The sequence below is a fragment of the Balaenoptera ricei genome, chromosome 1 (genome assembly GCF_028023285.1).
Source record: "Balaenoptera ricei isolate mBalRic1 chromosome 1, mBalRic1.hap2, whole genome shotgun sequence".
NCBI lineage: Eukaryota > Metazoa > Chordata > Mammalia > Artiodactyla > Balaenopteridae > Balaenoptera > Balaenoptera ricei.
In genome coordinates this window covers 145,369,613-145,375,612 of record NC_082639.1, presented here as the reverse complement: position 1 = coordinate 145,375,612, position 6,000 = coordinate 145,369,613, and positions in this window count along the sequence as shown.

Below are 6,000 nucleotides of genomic sequence, written 5' to 3'. Positions count from 1 at the left end.
TAGGGAGGGTGGGAGGGAGACGCAAGAGAGAGGGGATATGGGGATACATGTATGCATATGGCTGATTCACTTTGTTGTACAACAGAAACTAACGCAGCATTGTGAGGCAATTATACTCCAATAAAGATGTATAAAAATAAAATAAGAGATTCTAATTTAGAGTCTAAAGAAGAGGTGGTTCTGTATTTCTGCTCTGTCCTTCCCATTTGTGCACATATCTGGCTTGCCTACTGGACAGTAATTTTATAGTATAGGCATTGGGTCTTAGTAACCATTATATTCCCCACTGTACTGTGCATTCCAAGTAGTAACTGCTGACAGTTTTAAAAGAGACCAATGGGTCTCTGCTTATGCAAAAGACTGAAATGAGATTTACAATCTAGGACTTTTAAGGATATTTCATCACAGTTGCTGGGGATGGAAATGTTAGGATTCTGGAGGTGAGGACTGGACAAATCAAGATTAGAAGAGTGGCCTTGGTGTGGAATGAAAAGGGATGAATTAGAACCCCTTTCTGCCTTTTTGTAAGGAACTGGCAGTAGGAGTGGAGATTTCCTTTGCTCCACTGCAATGCCAGTAGCAGCTATGGTAAAGTCTCAACTGAAGAAAAGAATGGGAACTATAATGCTAGAGCCTCTTGTCAGTTTATTAGAAGCAGTGAAAGTGGCAGGTGGCTACAAACCAAGGGACTGAGGCACTCCTCAGCAGCACAAGGTACAGAGAAGTTGCTAATATAATAGGAGCACTTCCCTGGTGGTTCAGAGGTTAAGAATCTGTGCTTCCACTGCAGGGGGCATGGGTTCAATCCCTCGTCAGGGAACTAAGATCCCACATGCTGCCCGGCATGGCCAAAAAAAAAAAAAAATAGGAGCAAGTTACTATTCTTTGTGAGACACCCAAGATGCATGTTATCTTATAGATTTAACGTTATAATCAGAAAGCAATAAACTTGATGACAGGGGTCTAATTCTTCCAAAGTATTAAAGTAGAAAATGAGAAAATCATACAAATATACTACATTTTCAGTGATTGAATCAAATCAGCCATTCTTAAACTGAAGTACAGGCTCCAAGAGTCTGTGAACTACCTGAAATTTTAAGTAAAAAACTATGTGTACATGCCCTTTGCTGGAGAGAGTCCGTAACGTTCACACTCTCAAAGGAGGCTCTCAGTCCCCAAAAGCTTAAGCCAACTGAACTAGATAGTATTTAAGTTTCCTTTTACATATTCTTTATTACTACTCAATTGAGGCCTAAAACAGCTTTTAACAAAATGTGTTGCTTTGTCTACAGAATACTCTGATTTGTTCTGTAGAAAATTCAGGCAACTTTATATCATTATTTTAATACTAAACATTATGCCATGTGTTTTTTTGTAATTTGATATTTTTCAGATTTTGCAGTTGCACAGATAAATTTACTTTATTTCCTAATAAAATTCTGAAGCCATTGGCAGGTATCATTAGAATACTAGGTTAATTTGGAAATGCTTAGAACAACTACTAATGCCCTAAAACTTAGATTTTGTTTAGGTCAGCAGGTTAACCTAAGCCTCTTATGCTTCCTGTTATTTTAAAAAGAGCTAAAATTTTCAATTATTTAAGTTAAAATTACTATAGTATTAAAAATAACCACCAAGTATATATTTCACATTTTTACAGGTTAACATGAAAAGTATTATACAGGTTTACCAGTTGAGAAACATTAAAATACTGGATTTGTAGCCAAATCCTTTGTTGCCTTTACCCTAAATTTATTTCTATGTTTGAAAGAAATATGCAATTTCAAAGTCTTGAAATTTCTGAAGGATTCCCCCATTAAGGTTAATGTGACCAACTCATCCTAGTTTGCCTACAACTTTCTTTGTTTTAGCATTTCCCATGTCTCAGAAAACCAGTCTGGGTAAACTGGGAACATCTGGTCACCCTAATTAGTTCCTAGGAAATAGATTCTTAAAAGTTAAATTATCACTAAAGTAGTCTGATAAATTCAGGTGACCTCAATCAGTTAATTTTGAGAGATTCAATAGTGCGGGCATACCTCCTTTCATTGCGCTTAGCTTTAACACACTTCACAGATGGGTTTTATACACATTGAAGGTTTGTAGCAAATCTGCATCAAACAAGTCTACTGCCACCATTTTCCAAAAGCATTTGCTCACTTCATGTCTCTGTGTCACATTTTGGTAAGCCAAGAAATACTTCAAACTTTTTCATTATTATTATATTTGTTATGGAGATCTGTGATCAGTGATCTTTATGTTTCTGTTCTAATTGTTTTAGAGCACCACAAACCATGCCCATAAAAGATGGTGAACTGATAAATGAGTTCAATAACTGAACTGATAAATGCTCCACTGATGGGCCATTCCCCTCTCTTTCCCTTCTCCTTGGGCCTAACCTATTCTCTGAAACACAATATTGAAATGAGGGCAATTAATAAGCCTAAAATGGCCTGCCTCTAAGTGTTCAAGTGAAAGGAAGAGTCGCATGTCTCACTTTAAATCAAAAGCTAGAAATGATTAAGCTTAGTGAATAAGGCATGTCAAAAACCAAGAGGCTGAAAGCTAGGCCTCCAGCGCCAGTTAGCCAAGTTGTGAATGTAAAGTTCTTTTTTAAAATAAATTACTTAACACATGAGTGTATTCAATGGGAGGGCTTTTTTTTTTTAATTTTTAAAATTAAGTTTTGGCTGCGTTGGGTCTTCGTTGCTGCGCACGGGCTTTCTTTAGTTGCGGCGAGCGGGGGCTACTGTTCGTTGCAGTGCGCGGGCTTCTCATTGCAGTGGCTTCTCTTGTTGTAGAGCACGGGCTCTAGGCTCATGGGCTTCAGTAGTTGTGGCTCGAGGGCTCTAGAGCGCAGGCTCAGTAGTTGTGGCGCACGGGCTTAGCTGCTCTGCAGCATGTGGGATCTTCCTGGACCAGGGCTCGAATCCATGTCCCCTGCATTGGCAGGTGGATTCTTAACCACTGCGCCACCAGGGAAGCCCCAAGATAAAGTTCTTGAAGGAAATTAAAAGTGCTACTCCAATGAATGCATGAAACAGTCTCACTGCTAAGGAGAGTTTACTGGTCTTGATAGAAGATCAAAGCAGCCACATTCCCTCAAACCAAAGCCTAATCAACAGCAAGGCTCTAACTCTCTTCAATTCTACGAAGATTGAGAGAGGTGAGAAAGCTAAAGAAAAGTTTGAATCTAGCAGAGGTTGGTTCATGAGGTTTAAGAAAAGTAGCCGTCTCTGTAAGAGTGCAAGGTGAAGCAGCAACTGCTGACATAGAAGCTGCAGCAAGTTATCCAGAAGTCTAGCTAAGATAATGAGGGTGGCTACGCTGAACAAGACTTTCAATGTAGAAAGAACAGCCTTATGTTGGAGGAAGATGCTAGAGGAGGAGCCAATGCCTGGCTTCAAAGCTTCAAAGGACTAACTCTCTTGTTAGGGGATAATGCAGTTGAAGACATGCTCATCTACCATTCTGCAAATCCTAGGGCCCTTAACAATTATGCTAAATCTACTTTGCCTGTGCTCTAAAAACAGAACAAAGCCTGGATGATAGCACATCTGTTTACAATGGTCTACTGAATGTTTTGAGACCTACTGCTCAGAAAAAGATTCCTTTCAAAATACTACTGCTCACTGACAATGCACCTGGGCACCCAAGATCTCTGATGGAGATGTGCGAAAAGTTAATATTGTTTTCATGTCTGCTAACACAACATCCATTCTCCAGACCACAGATCAAGGAGTAATTTCAACAAGTCTTACAGATAGTGATTCCTCTGACGGATCTGGGCAAAATAAGTTGGTATCCTTCTGGAAAGGATTCACCAATCTAGACGCCATTAAGAACATTTGTGGGACTTACCTGGTGGCGCCGTGGTTAAGAGTCCGCCTGCCAATGCAGGGGACGCGGGTTCAAGCCCTGGTCCGGTAAGATCCCACATGCCACGGAGCAACTAAGCTCGTGCGCCACAACTACTGAGCCTGCGCTCTAGAGCCCACAAGCCACAACTACCGAAGCCCATGAGCCTAGAGCCTGTGCTCCGCAACAGAGAAGCCAACTGCAATGCGAAGCCTGCACACCGCAACAAAGAGTGGCCCCCACTCACCGCAACTGGAGAAAGCCCGCGCGCAGCAACGAAGACCCAATGCAGCCAAAAAAATAAATAAATAAATTTATATATATAAAAAAACATTTGTGATTCATGGGAAGAGGCCAAAATATCAACACTAACAAGAGTTTGGAAGAAGTTCATTCCAACCCTCATGGATGACTTTGAAGGGTTCACGACTTCAGTGGAGGAAGTAACTGCAGCTGTGGTGAAAACAGCAAGAGAACTAGAAGTGGAGCCTGAAGATGTGACTGGATTGCTGCGATCTCATGATAAAACTTGAACAGAGGAGGAGCTGCTTCTTATGGATGAGCAAAGAAAGTGGCTTCTTAAGATGGAATTTACTCCTGGTTGATGAAGATGGTGTGAAGATTGTTGAAATGACAACAAAATATTATATATATGAGTCAACTGCTTTCAGACATTGGATGATAGGCAACATAGAACTGTGATCCCCAAAATAAGGGAAGAAATTAGATGAGCCTAAGACCAGCCTGACTTTGTGTGGAGGCACTCTGGATCATGACAGAGGGAGAAAGGAACAAGCAGAGAAGAGCAGTCTCAATGAGTTAAAAGACAGACACTGGAGTTTGAGGAGGGTAGTTAAAATTTGTGGGGCAGAATATAGGACACAGCTGCAGAGAGAAGAGTTCTAGAAATCTGCATAGCAACTGCCTTAGGTTTCTACCTAAATCCTGAGGTAGAATTTAGAATTTTCTGAGTTTAAACTATGCCTCCCTGAGTGGTTCTTTCAAGCTTCAGAGAATGTAATTTGATACCTCTTCTGGTCATTTTTGATTTCCCATTTCTAGTTGAAGAAGTTGGAGGAATACGTATCAGTCAGGTGAGGCATTACCAAATTTATACGTTTTATGGAGTTTTCACAACATGTGCAAAGGACACAAGAAAGCCATTGATTGAGGCTGGAAATTCGGTGTGGCTACTGAAAGGAACTGAGTGTAGGGTAGGAGTGAGGGGATAAGAAGGGAGCTTAGCCTTTACCCCCAAGGCAATAGGAACCACTGGCTTAAGCAAAGAGGGGCGTGGTGGTGACCTTAGATTTGTATGGGAATGTTAATCTAACTGCAGTGTGGAGAATGGACTGTAGACAGGCAGGACTAAACAAGCAGGAAGATCAGTTAAGAGGCTGCATCAGTGTACATACAAGTTAATGATAGCCTGAATAGAACACAGGCAGCTCGTTTAGAACAGCACAACTGGAAGGTGTTCTGGAAGAAGAATTGACTAGATGTGGTGATATTTATGGCTTTGGCTGAAACTCCTATCTGTGTTAAAACAAACAAACAATAACCAGTTGAACAGTGAACAGAGTATATACAGCATAGGATGAGTTAGGGGGTTTTCTTCAGTTTGTATAGTACTTAAGTTTTTTTATTTCTGGACAGAAATGTATGTCCAGTAAGTAGTTGTTTACATAGGTCTGATGCTCAGAAAGAAAATCTCAGTTGGAGATATAGATTTGAGAGTCTGTAAACTGGACTAATCAGCTTATCAACAGTAACTGCTAAAGGTGATCTAAAGAACGTATGTATAATGAGAAGAGGATTTTGAAAAGGACATTAACACAAAATATAAGTTGCCCAAGATCATTCACGTGTCAGCAGTATTAAGATATGAGCTCAGTCCCGTCTCATCCAAAAACTTTGTAATCTCTACTATACTGTGCTATTTCTGAAATTAGAAATGTGAAAATTCATTGGAAACTATTTATAAAGTGTTATAAGCGTATAAACATCTCCACTAAAATAAACCAGCTTAACAAATATCCTTTGAAATACATGTTAATGTAGAGTTACTTGTCAAATATCTAAACTTTATGCATTGGTGAAGCTTCTTTGCCTAAATATAATCTTTATTCAAGGGTTACGTAG